We start from the raw sequence: 27134 nt of genomic DNA on the forward strand, positions 1-27134 counted from the left end.
AATAATTTTTTTATCTCATTATGCGATAAGTATTTTCAGTCTTATTTGCAGTTAGGTAATATACTAAAGGAAATACAAAACCTCCAACAATCCCATGCCCTGTGAAAAACTGAAAGAATTGATTTGGTACAGTCTTGAACGTACCATCACTGAAAATCGTGTCATTTGCAGCCGAAAGTTCTAAATTTCTATCGGTGGCAAACATTAACACTCGTCCTTCATCATTAACACCTGAATCAAAGAACATAACGTTTTCTCCCCTCAATGTCTTGTTGTAGGGTTCAACAATGTCAATCTCTCTTATTGATTGAGGAAGTGGAGGACGATTTAGCTTCCGCTGATAAGAAACAATTCTGATTACTGAATTTTTTTGTAGAAGACTTACGATAATTTCTTCGTTATGAACTCCAGCAAGTTCCTGTCTGACAACAGAGCCGGGAGGTTTGTTAGTAAATCATCTCTGTTGAACAACTTTGTATGTTCGAGCTTTTCGTATGGACCTTTCGTATGATGGGCTTTATAATATGGTGGACCACATAGATGTTGGGCTTTTTCACTCCATGGACAAATTGTATGTAGGACTTGAAATGTTGGACTATTTAGTTTGTGGACATTTTTTTGTGGACCTTTTGTACTTGTAGACATTTTGTTATGGACCTTATAACCTGGAAGCTTTAATTACAATACCGGGCATCACGACGGCATCGGACGACGTCCATGTTGTTAAAATTATTGGATTGGACGGGACTTGAACTCAGGCCCGTAGATATTGTGCAGTACAAAAGGGCTAAACTGCTGCTTATTCCATATCCGGCTTGAACTCAAATTTTGGTTGAATTTATCAAGTTTATTTGTGGTTGAACATAAAATTTTTGCACATTCTGTACTAGAAAATGGGAAAGGGGAGGTTTAACCTACGTCACGTGACGTCATCGTTATTGGAGCTGACGTCACGTCGTTGGCGAAAGGATGCGCGCGCATATCAGCTGTACAGTTTTTTATTATTTTTTATGAGTCGCGGGGTAGAGGGAGAGACAGATAGAGACAGAGAGACAGGGCGAAAAAAAAGGAGCTTTTGTGTGAACTTGTGCCGCTAGCTCGTAAAGGCAGGGAGAGAGAGGGTGAGGGTGATTTAGAGGGGTGGGGAGAGAGAGAGAGAGAGAGAGAGAGAGAGAGAGAGAAGATGAAGGAGGAATCGTGGCTGCTCGCTAGTCCGGTTTTGCCGCCAGAGTGCGAGGAGGTCCACGCTGAGAGAGAGGAGGTGTCTGTGTTATGACAGGAACGAACTGCTCTGTGCCTCCGAGCCGCACGCCACCCAGCTGACAGGTCGACGCTCATGAGCGAAAGTCTTTAAAACCTGACCGCATTCGTTTTTACCTGATCTCCATAGTACCTTATGATTGTGAAAATCTGAAATATGTGTATTGCTTTGTTCATATCTCTATAATAACGAGAAAGTGACATTTGTGAAAAGCTGAGAGACGTACATTCTGTTATTCATATCTCCATAGCGACAAGTATGTGACATTTGTGAAAATCTACCAGAATTCGTTCGTAGTTATCTCAACATATCAGTGATATTCGTGAATTAAAATGAGGTGCGAATTCTATGGTTTTCTTGTATTTATCATCGCATGAGTGGAATTAGTGAAAAATAAAACGTTCACATCTAGTTTTATCTCAATTTGTCTGGGATATTTGTGACAAAAAAGACATATTGTACGTTGCTTTGTTTTGTCTTCATAGTATCATATTACTAAAATTAAAGACATTGGCGTTTCATTCGCCTATTTTGTTATAGCAGCAGTTCTTTTCCACCAAATTCGGTTATACACAATTGCGCTTCTTTCACATTTTCTTCACAATTAAATTTTTCTTTGTGTCTTCGACAACTGATGTCTGACATTAGTAAAGAAGCATAATATATGCATTACTCTATGTTTCAAAGTCTTATGTATAACTTATCAGTGAAACTTATGACATAGATTTTGTTTTTTTCTGTTAGAAGTGAAAATTAAACCACTTCCCCGAGTTCTTCATTGCTTAACAGTTCCACTTGAAAACTGTTTCAATCTCTTTATAGCATTACCAACTACTGTCTTTTATTCATTTCCTAATTGCCTTAATAACGTACCAGGGGCAGAATAAGAAGAAGTCATTAGTTATGTTAAGTTATATTGTTTCATTCATGGTAACATAATCAATGTGTTATGTTTCTTCATTAACGTTTCGTGTTTTAACTTCTGATAAATAAAGTAATACATTAAAACCCAGCGGTAATAAAGCAAAGTTAGCTTTGTGACGTCAATTAAAACACAAACAGTGTCAGAAAGTGTTGTGCTTGTGCTGAGACAGTGAAATAAGTAATGTTTCAAGACTATACGATAAGTTTACTGAAGTTTCATGCTCGTTAATACGCCTTTTTTGCTTATCACGGATAGACATAGTCAACGTGAAGGAAACCGCAAGAGGTTTTATATATTTTTCATGGAAAAGATCATAAATAGACCGTTTGCTTCCGTGGCAAAGTGATATTAGGGAAAAGAAGAGGAAGATAATACGTTTTTATGTCTTTGCGTGTTCTGTGAATACCAGTTTCTAAGAGTGTGGTTTTGGCGGTTTGAGACTAATACATGTACGTCTTTGTTTTCTTTTATCTTTTAGTTTTTCATTACGTATTCACCTGACACATCTGCCATATGTTGACCACAACATTCCCACGTATTGAATGATATATTTTGAATCTTAATTAAAACACTGAACTCATTCTTAATATGTGCTGAAAATGTTTTAATTAACAAGTGCCTTCAGTTAAGCCGAGATTCGCAAGGGATTTCGTTTATACATAACTACGACAATTTTCTAAGAAAGGGTGAAAAAAAAAACTAATAAAAACGGCAGTGAAGTGTGCTTCGGTAAACCACAAAACTGTTGGCTTCAGAATAATTCAAGATCACTTTGAAAAGAAGCATCGGTTATCTGGATTACTCATCGTTCCATGTTATACCATACTTCATCACTCTGCTCCTACATATGATAAAATAAGGTAAGTTTACATGAAATATTGCACCTGTTATTTTTTTTCCATGTTATGAAGTATGAAGAGGCAATTTTGATATTTTCACAAAAATGCTTGGTTGTTTCCAGTATTCCTAATACCAATAAGTAGTTTTCAATTGTTGATTCTATGTGTTATCAGTCCATGCGTCTCACCTTTTCGTTGACTCTGTATCTGCGATTCAATGTATGTAATTTTTATTCCAATAACATGCAATTATTTGAAACCTTTATATACCAAAATTTAAAAAAAAAAAAAAAAAAAAAACAGTGTTTACGCCACGTCATCTCTAACGCCTTTTTTTGTTTAAATTTCACTACACTGAAAATAGTTCGAAATTAAACACTATAGACTATAATCCATGAAAATATTTGGCACAGAGTAATTTTTTTCGAAAGCACCTCATCCCCATTAGTATATACCGCTAATATATTTAAATTACAAGGACTCCGATTGCCGCCCGCATCATAAAACATAGCGGTTGCCAATTGACGGTTGGGAAGGGGATTGGAAGCGTGTCAGGTGTGGAGCATGGCGTTAGAGCATGTGGAGATCCTGGCAAAGAAAATGTTTTGATATTTGCAAATGACATGATCTCTAATAATGTGACACACCTTTTTTTAAAAATAGTGGCTTAAGTGCTGCGTAATGTGTAGCATTGCAACAAGTTAGCCAGGGGTTTAATTATTGAGAAATGAAAACAACAGATATTCACCAACACTTCAAAATTTTTCACATGAGCTCATAGGGGTGAAATTCTGCTCCATATTTCTTTTATGGAAGTTAAGATCTTCTACCTAAATACAACCAAATAATTAAATTAAATCTGATATAGCTGTGTCTACATAATATTAAACGTTAAATCCGCAAAATGTTTGGCCAACGACCACTGCTAGTTGGAGTTATAAATTTGTTTCTTGAACTGAAGGCTCATTCATAATTGGCTTTTGGATAATGCTGTCGTATTACTAGAAGATGAAAGGAAAACAAGATTATCTGGTTTATTTTCAAAATGTCCAGTCCATTATGCTAGCTACAAAGTGTCCATAGTGCTACTGAATCCATGGCATAAACAACAACAAAGCAAGAAAATTGCTTTCTACATATAATTGCCATAAATTCTTGCCTAAACCATTTAAATTAACATTACATATTTTATGGCTTAGAGAAAATTAATAACGGTGCGTACTCCGACATTTCAGCAAAGCTGGAAACTTTAGGTAGGCCTACTCCCTTAACAAGTTTCACAAGATATTGGCGGGTATCGACCCAACTTAAGCACTGAACTTAGCTAAAGACTGTTATCATCCGAATAAAAATATGGATATGATATTTACTTGTCTTTATTTGTGTTCTCTGTCTGATTTACATCCATAATAGAGACGGATGATGTTTTCAGCACGAAAATGCACATAACCAACTTGTTCTTTTTTAATAATGCTAGCTTATTTATAGCGACATAGGTAGCAGAAACTTATATCTATACACAGTACGTGCATTATAGAAATGCTGTTGATTCTGAAACGGGCGTAAAGAAATCCCTATGAAGTTAATTTCATGTGAATTGTTTAACACAATTGAACATCAAAGCTAGGTTTCTGATATTTTTTTTTACCACAGTCCGTCTTAACAATTTGTGGTCGTGTTAATAAAATGTTAAATTTGATACAAGAATATCGATATTCACTTAATAATAATAATAATAATAATAATAATAATAATAATAAATTATTATTATTATTATTATTATTATTATTATTATTATTATGTGGATGATTGTTACTTATAATATTGGATTTTAAAAGTTATACTTCTTATGTCACGTTAGCAAAATCTATCAACTATTTCTGGTTGCTAGGTTATAAGTCGTGTAAACAGGTTTCGTGACGTTAGTAAAGAAGTAGTCAAGAACAGAAGTCGGATAAGGAGAATTGAGATTTAAAAAGACTTAAGTTGAATGCATTTTGACGTCTACTCTTTCCTTAGAACGTTTCTTAGACGTTTAGTTATTGCGTTTTGAATTCCTAAGAAGTGTTGTGAGCTTTATGCGCGCTCCTGCTCTGAATTTTATTATTACTAAAGTTTTAAAATTGTTTCTGTGTCTTTTTAAAGGAATGATTTAACTTTTTTTTTACTGTTATATGTATGAGTATATTTCTCTCTCCTAACTCTTGTTTGCAAATATCTCCTTCTCTCTTTTTTTCTCTCCTACATTATCTCATCTCCTTTTAAATGAACGAGGGTAGAAAAGGTTGGGATGTATAGGCCCAACGCTCTTAAATGATGTAAACCGATCCCGTATGGGGGATTAATGCAAGAATAATTTTGAAATAACAGACTTCCAGGAATGCATGGAAATAAATTCTTGTATACAAGTGTGAACAAAATTATTTGTATGCATAAAGTAAATATTACTTGGAAATTCTCATCTTCCTTGTATAAGTACAGTTACAGTAGGTTTTTAATTATATTTATAGAACTCTTATTCTAGCATTTTATTTCTCGTGGAATTCTGACAACAGTCAAAGAAGCTTGCTTAAATGTACTAAAAAAATATATCTGTTTTTATTTCGTTGAAAATATTTAGGCCTACCGGCAACTTAACTTAATTGAATTTATTAGATTTTATTATTATCCTGAAATTGTTGTATTGAGGCAATACACGCCTCGATTTAGATTATAATATTGTTGTAATGAATTATGAAATTATTTCGAACGCAGAGAACTACAATATATTGGATAATAGAAGGATGGAATCTTAGTGATGCTTCAGTTTACTCCAGTTTTAGTAAATTATATTAGATAAAGTGGTTAAAACATATTTCAAGAGTGAATGAAAGAAGACTTTCCAACAAAATTATGCAATAAAATTTAAGTTGAAAAGGAATATAAAACCGAAAACCTCTATAGAGAACGACAGACGGTGTTTTCTCTTAACTACGCAGAACAGATATTATTTAGGACACCAATGTGTCTAAAAATCACGTTGAAGCTAACAGTTTTTGTCCTTATACAATCATTTGATCATCTAGGAAAGCCGTTGGCTTTGAATAATGTGTTGTTCTAATTGCAAATTACAGCATTGGTTATGAAATCTTTCAGCACTATTTCACTTCCGTTTGGTGTTTAAACAATCAGAATTCGGCTAATGATAATGATATCTTAATCCGGATCTGGCTAAAATTGTGTAGTTACGTAATCACTTCCTCTTTCTTTAACAATAAGTTGTCTGACAAATTAAGAATAACATAATCGTAGGCTATTTTGCGCAGGCTGAAATAGAGGACTATGGTACAGAAGATTTTAACTAATAGATGATACCGGGGTTCAATCTCAGACTCTGTTGTGAAATCTTTAGATAGAGAAAGGCCACGAGGCGAGTCCTCTAGCTATTTCGCTTTCTCCTACCAGTCTTATGGATAAAAAAAACACGTACATACTTTTTTTGTTTTCTTGAGTTCAGCAGAAAGGGATAAAAAAAGACATCTGGCAGTTTTGTGCTTTGAATATAGGCCTATTATTACGTTACCGATGTTAAGTGGATGTAGCAGTTGTTACGGAGTCGTTACACATAAACAACTAAATATTAATGTATATCATATAGCCTATATCTTCACGAGTTTGACTTGTTTCATCGTTCTATTCAAAATTGTCCTGCCCATCTCTTCAGATGTCTTCCTAAATTTCTCTTAAATAATAAACAGAACAGGTAGGTGGAAAATTCATCTAACGATTTTCTTACACCGCACTGAAGAGACTATTTATAATTTTAGAATAGACAAAATAGATTTAGCAGCTCTTTTGGAACTGATAACTAAACAAAGAGCAGTAAAAAAAGTGATATAGGCTAATATTTTTGGTGCGAGATAGGTGTTTTGTTCAAGTTCTCAAGTGCTTCATTGATAATTATTCTAAAATAATAATCCTGTAATCTAAAGTTTATGAGGTGATTTAGTCTTATTAAAACATTGATGCTAAACGAGTAAATACGAACATTTAACATCAAATTACATCTTCGTCGTTTTTGCAGTTGAGACCTTTGCTCCGTGGTGTAGAGACGCTAAAGATTTTCTGACCCAAATTAGTACACGCCTACTGTCCTATACCGCCGATCCTAGATCTATCAATTTCCTTCGTAAACGCATTGGAATTGCGATTCAACAAGGGAATGCTACCTCCATCCTGGGATCATTTCCTAATACTATTTCGATGGATGAGATCTTTCTCATTTAATATAAATGATGAAAAGTGGAAGTAGTTCACAATTAATATCTGATTTCAGTATGCAACACAGATTTACTTTTTCATAGCTAAAGAAGAATACTTCAGACTGAATGTCTCACAAAATGTTACATTGAACCTAAACATCAAAATCACAGTGAATTCTTTGAAAGAATGTGAATCTTTCTGATTGTTTCCGAAGTGAAGTACCAGTAATATTTAGATATCTATAGGTATGTACAGTTGTGCTTGTCCTTAGTCTCGACAAAATGAGTTATTGTGAATGAAATGTGTAAATGCGTGTATGAACTACAGAGTTGAGCATCTTTATTTCGAGAATAATTATGCTAAGCTATATTCTTCTTTTTGGACTCAAATTCGTTCCTCCCATTTGTTTACCTATCTGTGCAGATCTCCTTTTATGTCAATCCTTCTTATCGTAACCTTTATCATCATACCTAATGCGTGTTAGACCATTTGAGTCTGTAATTTATTATTATTATTATTATTATTATTATTATTATTATTATTATTAGCCTATTATAATATTCTTATTATTAATTATAATAAATCTAGTGGTTTGATTTTGCTCATTGCAGACTCTGTAATTTGTAATATTATAGATTTGCTTAGGCTACTTATTCAACTTATACAAAGGCCTACCTTCTAATCAGGATTCGAACTGATAACCATGGTATACATACAGCTTAAAGGTTTAGTCATAATTTGAGACTACAGAGCAGTTAAATAATTACGCAACCACAAAAAAACAAAACGGTTGTGATCGATTTGTTTTTCCGCAGGAAATTTTAACAAATATCCCCCCCCCCCACTTCCATTTCTCAACTAGCAGTTATCGGAATCGATCTGCGGACTCGTGTCCGGGAACCTGACAGCACGCGAGGACTTCTAAAAATCCCCTCACTTCTAGGATTCCAGATGCGGAGTAGGCCGCGCTTCCAGGAGTTGACGTCATCGTGTATTCAGAGTGGTGGAAGCGAAGTAACGCAGATGTACGTAGATAGAACCGCTTATATTCTAATGTGACAACTGTTTGTTATGCATTTAGAATGTACCAAACACGAAAACAGTTTGCGCTATAACGACGTTATCTATCTTCTGTAATCACGAAGAACTGTACAAATACAGGTCGGCGATGCAACCTGGGCTTGGCTTTCTTCATTCACTTTCATTAACGTAGGCCTATTTAGATCTAAGATGTTCTATAAAGTAGCCCATAGATTTGAAATCGATGCCCTAGAATGTAGACAACTAAAGAACGGGGATCATTAACTGACACATACTTTCTTGTTGTGTGAAGCAGAAATAAAAGTAGCCGTTACATTAAGGGAAAGTTTGTAAAATTTTCCACCATTACTACCTTAACCTCCTGAGTCTTGAGACATTGGGGGTCGTATTCATAGACATTTTTAGTGCGGGCTTTCGGTGGATGATAAGCGTTTTTCGTTATCATAAACAAGTGTTAGCGATAGGATATGATTTGAATTCTGTACAAGTAACCAGTGGACACCCGGGGCTAGCTTAGTACGCTCGTAGCGCGTGCTGCGAAATGTCTATGAATAGCACCCTTGTTGTTTTATTTTTTAAAGTTCAAAATAATACTACACTTCAAAAAAGTCACTGATATGAGGAAAAATGCTGAAAGACTTCTGCAGGTTACAGTTAGGGCACAAATGCAGGTATATTGTACTGTACTTCGGGTATCTGCACATACATCTTACATCATAATCATGTATGAAGTATAGTTTAATATAGTATAGTATAGTATAGTATAGTATAGTAGCTATAGTATAGTATAGTATAGTATAGTCTAAGGACTCAGGAGGATATGAATCATAATGTTTCGGCTGCCGAAATTCTTTACCTTCCATAACCCTTGCTTCGGGATCTACAATAAAGGAAAGTTCTACCAGAGCTCTGGTACTACCATCAACGTCACACTCGCTTATTCGTGGCTAACGAGAAAGACGGGCTACGACGCGACGTCACAAACATGGCCAACATTGAACAAGTTTATATATAAATGCACGTTTAACATGAGTTTAATATAGTAATTCCTTTGTTTTTTTAAAACTTTGAACATGTATTTATAGTAGGCGATTGTCAAGATGGCCATGATAGATCACGATAATCACGTGACTCCAATTCGTGCCGAAGCCTGTCTTTCTCATTAGCCACGCGCTGATTTCACACGCTTGCTGATAGAGAAATCTTCAACGTTGAGTAATCTATTAATGGGCATCTAGATACTGCGTAATCTTCTTGGTAGACCTGATTGTTACTTTAACAAGACTTTCGTAAAAATTTTAGCAGAAGCACTTCAAATAATCTCATTTTGTTATTAAAATGAAATATATTCGATATGCATACTTCCCGCAACAATAATTGTGTCGTACCTATATATTATGGTAAAAATTTACTTTTTAACTATCCTTATGAATTTCAGTTTTTGTTGAGAGATGACGAGATGATAAGGAGCTTTCATTGAAAGAAATTGTCAGCGTACATCGAATTAACCGGAGAAATTGTGCTTCTGGACCTCTTTGTTCACTTAAAATCTTTCGATATCTATGAGGAATCGCATCGAACCCTGACCACATTGATAACAAGTCGACTGAATGCTACTGGGAATACGTTAGGACCAGTGTCTTCTCTGGCTCTCTAGTTCGTCAACCCCTGTTCTAAGGCAACGAATTTATAAAGAATCAATCTCAACCCCTTTCCCTACTTCCCTCTGGTTCTTTCACTCCCCGACTTCCCCCACTCTCATCTCTGTGTTCTCCCCCTCCTCGTCATGAGAACAACCTCTTCGCCTTTCAGGTCTTCTCTAAAGAAAACAAATCACAGCGATTCAAACATGAGCGTCGCGGTGTAGAAAGCCTTGATACTCTTTCTCGTGAGTCGGAGCTTTTCTTACGTAACGCATTGTCAACATCATCCATATATTCTGTCATTTAGAAGTTAGATTTGTTGATATTAGTCTAAACGTAGACGAAAATAATAACCGAGCAATGTCTTTCTTTCACTGAATTGACTCAGAGTTGGTATATAATTTGCTCAGAATTTATCGGTTGTACATAATGTGTGGATTTGCTCGGAACTGGTATATGCAGTCTTTCCCCCTTCTGATTACCGTAAGCTTAGGCCTACACGTTATTTACTATTTACGGCATAGGTGAATAAAATCAATTCTGAAAAGACACAAGCATTTATATCAGGGCACAAACGTCAAATAAACTCTATAAAACAACTTGACATTTTCCCCTTTAAAGTAAATAGGCCTACAGTGCATATTCCTTTCAGTTCTTCCATAAAAAATCTTGGCATTCACATGGATAATAATCTCAACTGGGACATGCAAATCACATAAACTTGCAGAAACCATGTGCTAAAAAGGATAAATGTTCATTGTTCATCTTCCCTCTTGTTTAAAAAAGTCCCTTGTGCGGACGGTTCTATTGTACAGTACGATTATTTAGCCATGACAGTCGCCGATAATGTGCGCCTGCAGTCAGAGCGATCGGATGTCACGCATGCGATATAGCGTTGTGTTTCCAGTACAGTTAAGCTGTGCTGCATTCCTTTACCGACCTCTCGCCCATATCTCTACAGACCGATTATTTAATCCTGACAGCTCGACGACGCGAAAGAGGAGAAGTAATAGGAGCATTGGGGAGAGCTCCGGAGTAGAGATAAGGGCAAGCATCGTGATGATGCACTTGGGGAGCTACGATAGGTAGTAAATCCGGTTGCGAAAGCCAGCTATAACGGCTGGGGGGAATCATCGTGCTAACCACACGATACCTCCATTCTGGTTGGATGATCGTCTATCTCTGCTTCGGCATGTGAACGTGAGGCAAGCAGCTGGCTGGTCGGTTCGGGTTCTTCAAGGACTGGCGCTACGGATGATGATGATGGTGATGATGATGATGATGATGATTATTATTATTATTATTATTATTATTATTATTATTATTATTATTATTACTACCAAGTTAAATTACAATACAACACAATACATAGAAAGGCATTGAAAGTCATGGGAGTCAAGAACTAGATCTCTCATTTTCGAGTTGTTTTATTGCCGTATTTACCCGTGTAATAGACGCACTTTTTTCGATTTTTATAACAAAAAACTAGGGTGCGTCCTTTTTGCGAGGAAAAAATTTTTACTGAAAAAAATCACGTATTAAAGGTGGCCAGCTCGAATGCTGAAATAATCGATAGAATATGTAACGATATATGGGCAGCAACTAATTTATATATTGATCATGTCGCACTTAAGACGATCGATAGTTAGCAGCATTTATTTATAAACAGATGATAATTTGTAACAATGAATACACCGACAATAAGACAAGACACTTTATTGTTATTATTAACACTAGCCTTACCTCATCCACTATGAGGTGCATCCAATCTTACGACTTTCGATTTTATTAAAACGATCTTTGTTTAAAATGAGATGCATCTATTAAGCGGGGATTTTTTTTTTAATTTAACGCGAAAAATTGAGGTGCGTCCATTATGTGGGGGCGTCCATTACCCGGGTAAATATGGTAATTCAAGAAAGTGATATTAAGCAAGCATACTTTATAATTTTCTCAGGAGAAGGGACAATTAATTTTATTCCTCCTTGTGTTTAGATTTCCCACGCTCCTTCCATAAAACCCTTGGATTCTCTACTAAACAAGATCAGAACAAAAACCACTCTTTTGGCACCATGAACGCTGAAAATACCTATCTCTCAATATTCTGTTAAAATTTTCAACGAATGTACAATACTTTCTATATTCTCTTTTACAATTAAAAAGTTAAATGGTTAAAACAATGATTATAAAAAGTAAGTTGTTCGAAAAGTCCATGGGGAGTCAAACTTGCAACTCCTTTTAGAAGCCAATGTATAAATTATTGTCAGAATGATGATCAGGTTGCGAGATTAGCACCAACAGCTTCTGTAATTGGTCCACTCGTAACAACGCTCCCGGCTGTTTGTATGTAGGTGGCCTTGGTTACAGGATCGTGAGAGTTCAACTGTTCGACGTGAATCGAATCGGATGGTGCTCGCCAAGTTGGCAGCAGTTGTCTGTCAGAGTGAAGTGGGGAGGGAAGAGAGTAGATTCACATCGCCTTGGCGGCGTCTGCAGCCGAGATTTCCGCATCTTCTCTTGCACTTACTCGTACATCCAACTTCTGTTAGCACGTGTCACTAGAGCGACACATTCATTACCTGGAATGATTGCCTCCGGGAAGGAGCATAAATAACAAGAAAAAGCTCTACACTACATTAGCTGAACAACCGTTCTGTTATTATTGATATCGTCACCTCATCACCATTATTATTATTATTATTATTATTATTATTATTATTATTATTATTATTATTATTTATATTGGAGTGTAGGCTTTCACGGCCGGCGTCAATAGTAGAAAAGTTTTTCGGGCTATGAGGCCGTGGTCTGTTGGCTGTGAGACCAAACGTTTCGTTCACTGCTGCGGTGAACATCTTCAGTGGTGGCCTCATAGCCCGGAAAACTTTTCTACTATTATTATTATTATTATTATTATTATTATTATTATTATTATTATTTACCCTCATCCTCGACAAGTATGATCTGTTTGTTGGGTACCGCAGAACCACATTCCAGGTTATATTCAGCTTAGTCGGCTTGGTAAATCAGTTGGTGGAGCTCTGGCTTTCAACCGCGGACCGGAGTTCAAATCTCGAAGAATACGAAATTGTATTTGTGGTGTACTAAGCCAAGCTTGTGAAGGATTTTCCTCTCTTCATTCCACCAACATTCTTCACAGTTCTCCTTTCATTATCAGCTCCTAAAAAATATGGCACCACTTGTGTTTGCGTGACGACGGGACAGTCCGCCATGATGGGTGTTCCCCGCAATTTGTCCAGAGATTGGTGGATCCCACACTACTCATAAGATACACTGGAGCCTTCCAGGTTCGTCCTTGCCTTGTGAGAACATCTGCACACAACTCATTTCATCACGGGTGCACAAAAAGCCATGTAACATACGATAAACATCTCTAAACCTCTACATTCAGCTCCCTCAGGAACAGATGTGGAAAGTACAATTTTCTTCTGCATCACTCTTCGTAAGGTATTAGAAGTTTCAAACAGTGCAATGCCTTACAGTTTTCGTTTTTCCTTGTATAGTCAAGAGCTCCAGAACCCGCATTTGGTTCATTTAAGTTATTGTGTGGTTTATATACAATATTTTGGTGTTTTCGACCTCTCCAACAACACCACGTTCTCGTGGCACTGTATTATTTATTTATTTATTTATTTATCCATTTATATATTTATTTACTTACATATTCACTTGTTTATCGTATCTTATTTTTAATTTAACCTCTGCTTTGTATTCTAGATCCTAGTGGTCAGTCGTACATGTCGGCCAGATGTCCCAAATTGTGGAATTAGTAATTTATTTACTCACTCAGAAGTGCAGTAACTTCGACATTGTATTGTACATTAGCGGAATTGTAAAATTTAAGCGTAAGCGTGAATCCAATATTTTGGAGTAATTCGACATTGAACATAATGCCTCTGTTTCTTCATTAGTTAAAGACATTCTCGGACTATTCATATGGTATCTAAGAAACAGGCATTTTATACAGCAGTAATCTAATACGCAAATGGCTGAATGGTACACAAGGAAATTAAAATAAGACGAAATACATATCTACCGTCATTTGCAGGTATGATGGTTATCTTTGACAATGAAGACACTATAAAACGAGCGCTCTTCTGCTTAAATAACATTGGTAAAGAATATAATTTCAAACTCTCTCTGTCTTTTATTGAAAGAGAAATTACAGCTTTTATTGGTAAAAACCCAGTGAAATAAAAATTAATTGATAATATTTTAGAACTTAGATAATATCTTAGATAGTTTCGCTTTCCATTGGTGCTATTTCATGCACTAGATATTCATAGAACGTAAATTACATGTGTTCGAAACCAGAAAGGTCTTTTTAAGATCCCTATATATATGCCATATATACGTATATATAGGCCTACACCGTGTCCCGCTTAGAGGGACCGAGAAATAAATGCTCACCATTTAAAATCAGATGAAGATATTGTTTTGATTTACATTTGACAAGATGTGGAAACTGTCCAAGTTTATGCACAAATGGTTTAAAAAGAGTGGTATGTTCATGCGCATTCGCACTAACGTTTACCGTGGAAACAAGCCTGGCGCCATTCAGTAGAACATTCGATCATTGGACTATTCTTCTTCATCGAGGTGACAATCAAAGGGAATGTGTATCTGGACATGTGCAGAACTTTTGTTGTTGATCAACTCCCCCAGGATCGGTTTTTCAGCAACATGGGGCTCCACTCCATTACTATGGAGCAGTGCGTGGCTTCTTGAATGCAAACTTTCCCAATAGGTTGATCGGAAGAGGAGAACTCTTGCCTGGCCACCTAGATCAACTGACTTGACGCCCATTGACCTTCCTCTGGGGCTTTGTGACAAGTGTTGTGTACCAACATGATACAGTTGACACTTTGGAAAAACTGAGACAACGCATTATAAATGCAGCTGCGCTGATCACCCCACAAATGTTATGGAACACTTGGCAGAAGGTTGAGTACCTTTTAGATGTCTTCAGGATAGTTCGAGGTGCATACATCGACCATTCTCCGAAACTCGGAGAGTTTTTATATCAAGTTATACAAAAAGTTATGTTATGAAACCATTATTTATACTTTAAATTAGCACTTATTTCTCGATCCCTCTAAGCGGTATGTGTATGTGTGTGTCTATATATATACTTACTTACTGGCTTTTAAGGAACCCGGAGGTTCATTGCCGCCCTCACATAAGCCCACCATTGGTCCCTATCCTAAGCAGCAAGATTAATCCAGTCTCTATCATCATATCCCACCTCCCTCAAATCCATTTTAATATTATATATATATATATATATATATATATATATAAATGCTCCTTAGAAACATGTACCAGATCATAACCAAAGGTTGTGTTCATAAATGATACTATATGGACTTGAAAAATTACTATTTTATAGTCAAAAACGTTTGTCAAATATAAATAAAAATATTCTGATATTTAGGTATTATGATAAGTTATAGACTGACCTATCCAAAAGATTTATTCGCTTGAATGTCTGACGTAACAGTCTGAACCTTATGTCTGGATTACAGTGTGGTACACAGCTTGGCCTGCTGTTGTTTCTAAAGGATTGTTGGCACGACAGAATAAAGTGTTTGGCCTACCCCACACTCCATCCTCTTTCCTTAGAATCCCAGTTCTTGGCCCGCAAAATGCTTTTGTCATAGTAACTGAAAACTGTGTTGGTCTCTAATGATGACATTGCCGGCTATCTGTAAATTCCTCTGGCCGAGTCTCTGTTTAATGTACAGATATGAAATTAAAAAATGGGCCGAGTCTTGGTCGCTGTCCTCCTCTGTATACGCAACAAGCTTCGCAAGGACTGTCCACAAGTAACATACATTTAGGCGCTCTTGTTTACTGCATATGCACACTGAGTTGAAATTGGAACTTAGTAAAATTAGATGACCCAAATTTTGTTTCTGAGTCTGTACATAGAACATGAATTTTTAAAGAATTTACACTGTTGCTAAATGTCGCTATAAAACAACTTGATTATTAAAAAGTGTCGTTATAAAAATAATGCCTGTCCAGAGGCTGTGTAAGGTGGCAACCCCACCACTGGACTTATCTGGCGATAGTCTTGTAAATTATTCTGAGGAAATTCAATTACAGTGACGTCTCAAATGGTTAATTAGAAACATCATGTCGAGAGAATGCCAACAGAAAGATGTCCAAAGGCAGTGCTACATTACCGCCCTTCTGGACAACGATCTGTTGGAAGACAGATGGCATGAGACAATTGAGACTGCAACAGACCACTAGGATGATGAATTGGATGATTATGATTGTTTAATACCGATAAAAACCGTATGTTTAATGACTCGGTGTAGCCGAGGTTTCATAAAAACAGTGATGCTATAACCAAGTTCGACTATAGTCTATATAAATATATTTTTTTAACTTGATTATTTAACGACACTGTATCAACTGCAAGGTTATTTAGCGTCGATGGAATTGGTGATAGCGAGATGACATTTGGCGAGATGAGACCAAGGATTCACCATACATTACCTGACATTTGCCTTACGGTTGGGGAAAACCTCGGAAAAAACCCAACGAGGTAATCAGCCCAAGCGGGAATCGAACCCGCGCCCGAGTCTGTATAAATATGAAATGGACTAAAGTGAAGACTTTTTTTATTAGTTATGTAACAAATGTTTTATACTGTATGTTTGTTTTGGCTTAGAATTAAAATAAGAAATTAGTTCCTGAATGTATGTGCTAATTATACCACAGTAATGTGATGCAATGATACTACATTCTAGATTCCAAAATTTCTAATCTATATCTTAATTTTGCAATCACATTAACCTTGATTTTTCAGAAGGATCTTTGGTATCTAGTCAAGATAGGCTTCAGTGTACCAAGAAATATCTGTCTTCAAAGATTTTGTTGACAAAAATGTTGTAGACTGTGGGAGCTCATCGTGAACATTTTTTTGTGAAAACCATTTGTATGTAGAGTTGCCGAAAAAAAAAAGATTGGGTCGCTGTAATATTAAAAGTCCCAGATATAAATCATTGCGCATGATCGAAGACTCAGAGTACAGATAAGTATCATAAGAGAAAGCGTAATTGAGTAGAATTAAAAAATTCGTATTATTTGGTTTTTCGGAACTCGTCCCGAAACTCACTTGAAAAACTGCAAAAAAAAATGTTAATTTGTTGCAAGTAATGGATAAATACTATAGAAATGCATTATTATTAAATGTGAATCTAAATTTCGTTTCTGATACAGGTAGCAAAAAGGTAGATGGGCAGCTAAATGAATGAAACTCCCTAATTTTAATTTGTTCATAAGAAGAAAGAAAATAAACTGACCAGAGAGAAGTTCTTTTATTTTTATTTTCATTCCTTTCGGGCCGTAAATGGAATGTAGAATTCAATTCGTGACTTTATTTTAACAAATATGATTTAGCAAAATAAATAATAATTATAACTTAGATCTCACGTCTTACGATGTCATTTTAAATTGGGGTTTATAACAGTAACAGTGAAATTTAAAATGTTTTTAACAACAAGCTTCCATTACGTTAACAAGACGCAACCGTATGAGTCACCGAGATGGAGAGTGAAGCTTTTTATCTAGTCTTTTGGCCTCACCGCAGGCAGGTGTCGCTCCGAAATAATGACAATGTTATTGTGTGGATTGCTCAAAGACTTTCCACCACCAAGAGTCGGCGTAGCCTTTCATGGGGGAGCGTCCTATACCACAATACCTCATTCTAGTGCTGAGATCATGACAGTATGTAGTTCTGCCTTCATTTCTCCCATACGCCTTCATGGCATCAATAGAGGTTACTTCTATCTTTTGATATTGTTACTGAAAATAGTCTAATTTTGACAAATTTTGTCATTTATTTTTTGTATTTTCGCGCTAAAAATGTCCGGTTTCATGAAAATTTTATCTTAACATCTTGATTAGTCTATATGCATACTTTTATATAATTGGTAGAAGTTGTGTTAATGCATGAGTTATGTGTAACCAAAAGTTTAAATTTAATTGTCTCAAAAAAGAAATTTTCTACGTTTTCAACAAGTATTCATTTTATTTCTCAGTGGTTAAACCTAGAGTGATGAAACTTGGCATAATTATTCATTAATATCCGTGTTGTGAAATTGAGCAATTCATTGGCTTATTTAGCATAGTTTTATTGCTAGAGAATTATACGTAAAGGAGTATTATTCCTTTATTAATGTTCGAACATTAAAGAAATTACTTACTGGCTTTTAAGCAACCCGTAGGTTCATTGCCGCCCTCACATAAGCCCGCCATTGGTCTCTATCCTGAGCAAGATTAATCCAGTCTCTACCATCATATCCTACCTCCCTCAAATCCATTTTAATATTATCTTCCCATCTACGTCTCGGCCTCCCCAAAGGTCTTTTTCCCTCCGGCCTCCCAACTAACACTCTATATGCATTTCTGGATTCACCCATACGTGCTACATGTCCTGCCCATCTCAAACGTCTGGATTTTATGTTCCTAATTATGTCAGGTGAAGTATACAATGTGTACAGCTCTGCGTTGTGTAACTTTCTCCATTCTCCTGTAACTTCATCCCTCTTAGCCCCAAATATTTTCCTAAGAACCTTATTCTCAAACACAATCCTTTATATCGTCATCTTTCTCTTCTGTAGGGGCGTGAGCATTTATAACTACAATATCGTACCATCTACCCTTAAGTACTAAATACGATAACCTGTCACTGATAAATTCGACCTTTTTTACTGCTGATTTGATTCTTTTATGTACAAAGAATCCTGTTCCTAATTGGTGATTATCGTTTCCTTCCCCATAATACAATAAGTAATCGCCTATTTGTGATATGCCATTCCCATCTAACCTAACCTCTTGTACTCCCACGAAGTCTATTCTATATCTAGCTAGTTCTTTTGCTACTAATGTTACCCCCCCCCTGTTCTATAAAGACTAGTTACGTTCCATGTACCAAATCTTATAACCTTTTTCCTTTGCTGTGGTCGTGCCGGAGAATCAGTCCCATTTCGAGGCTTACTGTTAGGTTTCGTAACAAGCTGTTTTTACGGTGACGGGTTGTTAGCCCTTCGCCCAACCCCCAAGCTGGAGGACCACCCCTAATCGGCTGTCCACGACTGCTTATTCAATATATTCGCAGCTACCCTCCATATCTGGAGGCCGTCTCCTCTATCCGCAACATATTAAAAAAATTATAGGCCTATATTTTTTTTTACAAATTAACAAATCGCGGGTGCTCGTGTAAAGGGGGTTAAGTCAAATTGTAACGTATGTAAACATCTCTCCTTTGGTACTGAACAAAACCCCTTTGTCACAAAATACGAAGCTCTGTAACTGTATCATGGATGGAAGCATGATTTAACCCCTTTAACACAAGACAGAAGTAATCGTGGAGGGTTTAAATATTTACTTATCCCTTTTAACCAATTTATACTTAACCCCCTTACACGAGCACCCGCGAAATTAGAGTAGGGCATTACTAATATTCCATTGCACACTCGTTTAAGAGAAATAATATAAAAAAAAATAATAATAATTCTTTCAGAAATGGAATTTTCAGTAAGAAAAAAAATAAGTTTAATTTTTTTGTGTTTATGAGAAAAGATTGAAATTTACAATATGATACTAATATGCATAATCATTAAAAATTTAAACTCCCCAGCTCAAAAATAGTAGATTTTAGAAATTTCAATAGCGCATCGCCTCAATTATATGTTCGTCCTTTCCACATTTAGACTTCTTATGGCATTGCCAAATACTGTAACAAACACACAAGACTACAGGAAACGATGGGAGAGTGCATTTATGGGAAGATGAATTGGTTGATGCGGGCGTGGTCAGGCTATAAACACAGTGTTTTGTGACGTCACTATCAGTCCCTCGTAAATGTCAGAAACTCTTTTATCTGCGCTCAGCGTTCGGCTCGTGTTTTGAAATCTATGCGGAATTAATTTAAACTTTCAGTTTAATACTCGCTGCGCGGAAAGCTATGATACGTATATTGCATACAAAATCAAAATTCGAACGCTTGTATTTTGTTTTCAAAAAGGAGGAAACAAATAAAGCAATACAAACGTATTCTGATTTATGCATTAGTGGCAATGTACGAGCTAGCATATTACTGTTCTCTATTATCAAAGTTAAAACAAATGATTGTCAATTCAAATAGAAATAGGTCTATTTTATCCCCATGTTTTCTGAATATCTGAAAATACGCGCACTGGTAAGCGTGTTTCTTCGTTTTCTGCCTTCGGGTGTTAAGAATTTTTCACATCTAAATACCACGGAATTTCGTAATTATTTTACAAAAAATTCTCTATAAAATATTATATATCACATTTTATCTATATTTTTTAAATCCATTGTTAACTCTCTAGCAATTTTTTCAGTGCTTCCTGGTTGTGGTTATTGATGGCACTAGTCTACTTGTCAACAATGTGACGTTGAAACGTGTATTTGAAGATTGGTTAATTAATAATCCGGCACACTCGCAATTACATTTGCATTCATACAAATTTCTAGACACTCAGGAAACTTCTTATTCAACGAAAATCCCCCAACAGCCAACCCAGGGAATCGAACCCAGGACCTCCGGATCAGGAAGCCAGACCATGGAAGCGGTCTATCTAGAATTAATTACTAATAATTATTATTCGCAGGCATTTCGTATAGGTGAGAAAAGGTTTACTGCAATGGTTCCCAAACGTTTTGACTGACGACACACTTTACTGAACGCCCACGATATCGCGATATACTTATTTGATTTTATTACTAATAATAATAATAATAATAATAATAATAATAATAATATTAATAGTAATAATAATAATAATAATAATAATAATAATAATAATAATAATAATAATAATAAAACGGATAATATAGCGGATGGGGAGATGATTAGTTGATTACTGTTCACTGCACGGGAATTTTTGTCGATTTTAACCTCCTTTTCGTCCAACTAATACTTATAAGATCTAAGCGGATTTCAAAGAAAAATTATATTGAAAACATAGTTATTCACAAATACAGGGACATCATTTTTACTAACATTTCTAATATTAACCTGGCTAAACCTTTGGATTAATGGTTGAGAACCGGAAACACCATTTGCTATCCCCTTCCACGACTGGGATTAGATGATATTGGTGTAAAATACAAATAAATCACTTTACTAGGTACAGAAAGGAAAAAAAAAGTAGTTCATCCATTTACGTAAACTAGGAAATATCGCGATTTTGAGTTTGATAATTTTCATTAGGTTTTTCTTTAATCAAAATACAGTACTGTATTAACAATAAGTGTTTTTATTCACGAACTGAGCTATCCATTCGGACGTATTCATTATGCAGTGTATATTATACTGTCTACAGCACATTAGCATACAATATAGAGAATGAAGTTAAATTGAAAAATAATCATAATATAGATATTTAAACACATTTTTGAAAATGGTGGCCGTTCATTTCGATACAGGCTTCAGTTCTTTTGTGCTTTTGTGCATATTATAGCACTATAGACTATTGTATTTAATTCCAATTAGCATTTTCGTCCTTCGTACTAGTAACTCATATTGAAATAATTCTGTACCTATTCTATAAAAGATTACCTTACGTACTGTAAATTCAATCTTCACTTCTGCCCGATCCGAAAAGATAAAATTACTCAGACATGCTATCTACTGTCCGTCCAAGTGATTTTGTCGCAGGATCGTAGAAAGGGGGGAAATCACGTGACAGTTAATTACTTGACGAGGTCCTTTTATTTACGTTATTTTAAACAGTTGTATGGGTATAATATTACGTAGACGTCCAATTCCTAACAGAAATTAACGTTTTCAGAAAAGAGCTATGACAGTCCAGCCACTAGCCTTTACAGAGGGGCAAGCGGAAGCGGACGTAGATAAACGGACGACAGTACCTGTGCGAAAATATGATTCAATATTGAAAGCTTTTCGTCACTGGAAAACGCGAACGTATTTATGGAACGTACTATACTCACTAATTCAGTACTGTTTACTGTGACCGTAAGGCGACTTTGCATATGCGGCCTTGGTTCCGTATGGAGGACGATTGCAAGTTTACTAGTAGAGGGGGTGGGAGTGAAGTCCATTCAAAAACTCAGGTACAATAAAAATTGAAGTAAAAATAAAATGATGTCCCTGTATTTTGGTTTAATGATGAAAAATGCAACAAAAAGGTGCCGGAACGCCGTTCCAGCGCGTACCGCCAGAAAAAAAAATTGATAACTTATGTGTAGTGTCGGACATCTAGTGCTGTAGATAGGTTGATGTTAACACGCAATCGAAAATTCTAAAAGAACAAGCAACAACTTGAGTGGCATTAAAAAATATATATATATTTCATTCATATAGGCCTATAGACTTAAAAAAGCTGGAGAAACATTGCAACCTTGTTTAACTCCTTCGGTTAGTGTCATTCGATTCTTATTTGCTTTATTTTCTATTTTTGTAATAAATTTTGTGTTCTTATGTAAGTTTTTAATAACATCAATTAAGTGTCTCGGGATTTCATTTTCTTTTATAATTGTCCAGAGTTTTATATATAGTCTGAATACAGTATAAAAAGCCGTTAGTAGTTTATAGTGAGATTGTAGATGCACTTCTTCCTTGTTTTAAATCGCCGACAGTAAGCCTACTCTGTTGAAAGATTTAAATGATTATTCTTAAATTTGTAGAATTTGTTGGAATTCATTACTGGAGCGCATGTTGCCATGGAGATGACGATGGCTGCCGCTGTGCACCGCGTTGCATCACTGTCGTCACATAATTAGGTCGGGGTTAGCTCACGGTCAGGGCTGCCAACGTGATAACTGATAAGGCTTCCACTTGGGCACTTCGTGAACAGCTATTGATCGCTTATCTGGAATTCAGTTTCAATAGTGGCTTGGCTTTCAGTGAAAACCTGCGGGTGCATTCAGGAGGACGCGAATTGAAACCTCTGCCGTCTGAATAGTGGGGGCGGATGTGTCAAAGGTCGTGGCAATCACAAAGTGGGTGGTCACAGTGAAGGGAAACCCCCCAAGTGTGGAAGATCCAGCATCTATCTCACCGCCATGGAAAGTTGTAGAGAAACAGCGTTTAGTTTTTACTGTCTTTGAGCAACCGATTTGTTTTATTTCACCCCCTTGTTTCTCCTTCCTCTATTTCCCGTTATTCTCCTCCCTCTTCCTCTGGCTCTGCTTCTGTTTGTTCTGCTTAATCTTTTCCCCCTCTTTCTTCATTCCTTTCTTTTGTTACATCTCTTCCTTCTCAGCCCTTCTTTTATCCTTCTGATTCCCTCTTCCTCTTCCTCTTTTTATCTATCTTATTCACGCTTCGCTCCTTCCTCCATTTTCCTTTTTCTTATAGGTCTATTCCTCCTTCTCTTCCATTCCTTCATTTTCTCTTTCCTCGTCTTCCCTACCATTTCTCTAACTCTTATTTTTCGTTATCTTAGCTTTCTTCTCTTCCTCGTCATTTTCCATCTTCTTGTCTTTCTTCTCTTCTTTCTTTTCCCTTCATTCATGTTCACTTTTTAATTCTTTTGATGTATGCCGTCTATATTCAATCTACACTAATACAAAAAATGAAATAATTTTGTGAAAGGAAATTACGCTGACGTTACGATGGAAATGTTTACTGTACGTTCATATCTGATAAACAGAGACTTTTCTTTTCATTAATAACACTCTATCTTCTTAAAAAATGATTTATTAGTCTAATGAAATAATATTGCAGCTCTTTAGAGTAATTAAAAGGCATTATATATTAACAACTACTGTTTTAGAGATATGCATTTTGAGTTTAAAATTTGAATATTACACTAGGATGTAGATTTATGTACTTACTTGCTCTTCTCTTTAGTAAGTAATTGTAATTTATTTTATTCTTGCATTTCTTCGCGCACCAGATTTTATATTCTACATTACACTTATTTCCTTTGTTGTTACCAGTGTCCATTTGTTCATTTATGTATTAATTATGAAGATAAGTGTATTAAAATGTCCAATCAATAATTATAGACCTATATCAAGACAATAAATTTAAATAAGACAAAGTAAATTTCCTTCAATTGTTACTCCGTTTGTGTACTCAGAAAATGACGGTTTCATGTATGATGAAGTGCGCCTAGTGTTCTGTCTACCTGCAAAACATAAAACATTAGGGGTAACCGGTTGAAAATCGAATATCCGGTCGGTTACCCGACCTTGACGGATGTTCTCTAACCGGTCTGCAGCTCTCTGACTCCAAGACTCAGTAACTTCATTGCTCTCCAAAGGTGTATGGGATGCGAAGTCTAGTCGTAATGGTTCCTACCGTAGTAAATAGACTCTATCTGAGCCGTTGTGGTTACCCATGACTTTTTTTTATCTATATGCTGTATACAATGATATTATCCTAGTTTCTTTACGTCTGGTATTTAATTTAAGTTCTTTTATCATGTCAATCCAAGTCCTCTTTTGCCCTTAAACAATTTAGCCGCTCTGTACTGTTTTTTTTTTCTGAGGAATATAGGCTATCTAATATATTTTTATAGGATCTCAACATGTTGCTTTGTATTCCAATAACAGTCACACTGACGTTAGGCATGGTTTTTCCCTCGAATTGGGGCTATCTTTTCCAGGATTCTTATAATAACGTCAAGTGTCTTCCGTGCTTCCCTCGTAGCATTATCTATCTCCTCTTCCCAAGAAAGTTTGGTGTTTAAATGAATTCCTAAGTATTTACAACATTGTTCATGTGGAATTACAACAGCATTGAGTTCGTAATTAAGTCTAATTTCCTCTTGAGTTTTACAGAGTATTATAGATGTGCTTTAGAACAATTTATCTTCATCCTGTGTATTTAAGTCCAATTATAAATTGCATTTAGGGCCGTTTGAATAACATTTAGGCCTACGTCTGAGCTGATCATAATGTTATAATTTTTATATAATTAGACAATACAGTCATTTGCAAAAGGCTCACTTCCGATCTAATATTTCGGCGTTGCCTAAATCATTTACGTATGTTATAAAGAGTAATGGCACTAGAATGCTATCTTGGGGTACCTCTGACTGTGAACTTACATTTCCGATTTCCTATATTCTCCTTACTTACTTACGAGTACTTAATTTCTTTCTTTCTTTCTTTCTTTCTTTCTTTCTTTCTTTCTTTCTTTCTTTCTTTCTTTCTTTCTTTCGGCTTTTAGAGATCTCTGAAGTTCATTGCCGCCCTCACATAAGACCGACATCCTGAGCAAGATTAATCCAGTCTCTACCATCTTATCCCACCTCCCTCAAATCCATTTTAATATTATTCTTCCACCTACGTCTCGGCCTCTCCAAAAGTCTTTTCCCTCCGGCCTCTCAACTAACATTCTATATGCATTTCTGGATTCGCCCATACGTTCTACATGCCCAGCACATCTCAAACGTCTGAATTTGATGTTCCTAATTATTTCAGGTGAAGAATACAATGTGTGCAGTTCTGCGTTGTGTAACTTTCTCCATTCTCCTGTAACTTCATCCATCTTAGCTCCAAATATTTTCCTAAGCACCTTATTCTCAAACACCCTTAATCTCTGTTCCTCTTTCAAAGTGAGAGTCCAAGTTTCACAACCATACAAAACAACCGGTAACATAACTGTTTTATAAATTCTTTCAGCTTTTTTGAGGGCAAACTGGATCACAAACAGTAGCGGCCGGTGATCAAAATCCTCGGTGAGGCCAGATGCAACTAGTTTAAGTGCCTCCGATAGGAAATGTTTGTTTATGATATTAATTATTATTGTTATTATATTATTAATATCATTATTACTGTATTATTATTACTATTATTAGTATATTCTTATTACTATCAATGAAAATAATTTCACTCACCAAATAAGCTGTTATGCTCTGAGTTTGAGTGATTGTTTCAGTGTGATGAAGCATCCCATATTATGTGTTGAAATTCCTCTTTCTTTCTTTTCTTTTTATTTTTTTCCTTTGACAGCAACAAACAAGGCCAAGAGAAGTTTATTTTGCATCACATTACCACATAAACATTTATGTTGTCCGTACCAGGATGCAATAGAAACTCGCTTTTAAGATTATGTGTCAGAAAAATTATCAGCGATGTCGTAGGTATCTCGGTAGTCTCTCTCTTTATTTAAAACTTCCTTTCTTTTAGTATTATTTCTTCTCGAAAAAGGACACTCTAACAATGAATTAACTGCACCAGCATTATTTCTCTCATTTGTTTCTGTTTATATTTTCCCGAAATACATAACAACATTGGCCGAGATTCACTACTGTACTACGAAGTACAATAGTAGAACACCCTCGCTTATGTCATAAACTGAGACATAAGAGGAGAGAATCTCGAGTGGGTTTCTGCCTGCCAAAGAGCTGGAATTTTGTTATTTATGGCCTAGTTAGGAAGACAAGTCACCACTGCTATTCCCACCCCACTCTACCCTTGAGGCCGGCCCATGGATGAGAGTAGTGAAACCTGACCAGGCCAGCCGAATTGTGCCTCAGCTACAACGTTTTAAGCGTAAACTCAAAGCCCGCGAAAGGACATGAAATGCATTAAGCCAAACCCGGCACGAACGATTCTGGCCTCAGGAACAAATTTTACTGCAAAACAGGTCTATATACATCACAAGCCAGAACCGGCACGAGCGATCCCGGCCTCAGGAACAAATTTTACTGCAAAACAGGTCTATATACATCAAAGTTTTCAAATGCTTCTACAGCGATATATGCTTCATTCAAATAACTAATACATTATATAAAAACACAAAATTTGATTTCAGTTAAGCCAAGTGACTGAGGTCCGGCCTCACTTGCCTCAGTCATTCAGCCGCCACTGATCACAAAGCTTCTCAGCCGGTTAATAAAAGGCATTTCCCATATTTATTCTGCGTTTGATTTCATCCCGATTGTCATTTATATTTGTTACTGTTGCTCGAAGGTATTTTAATTTTTCCACCTCTTCAAGAATAAATTTCCTATTTTTACATTTCAATTTTGTACTATGTTCTGATCACGTGTTCTCCTACCTATTCTAACTCTCTGGGTTCTACTTTCTAAGAATTTCTGGATCCAAAACATCACTTTTCCGTAAGTTCCTAGCCTACTTAATTTAGCTATTAACATGTCATGTGTCACTTTGTATCTAAAATGTTCCGTGCTTGTAAGTCT

The 27134-nt window shown here is 36.0% G+C and overlaps 1 protein-coding gene across 1 annotated transcript in view; it reads left to right on the plus strand.

The window, feature by feature from the left end:
- The first annotated feature begins 1229 nt into the window (after positions 1 to 1229).
- Positions 1230 to 27134, plus strand: part of LOC138709222 (uncharacterized) — a 385380-nt gene continuing 359475 nt past the window's right edge. Inside the window, exon 1 of the mRNA XM_069839826.1 lies at positions 1230 to 3046. The gene's annotated coding sequence lies outside the window, so the exon portion shown is untranslated. The remainder of the gene's footprint in view (positions 3047 to 27134) is intronic.

Source organism: Periplaneta americana, chromosome 11 (assembly GCF_040183065.1).
Source record: "Periplaneta americana isolate PAMFEO1 chromosome 11, P.americana_PAMFEO1_priV1, whole genome shotgun sequence".
Taxonomy (NCBI): Eukaryota; Metazoa; Arthropoda; class Insecta; order Blattodea; family Blattidae; genus Periplaneta; species Periplaneta americana.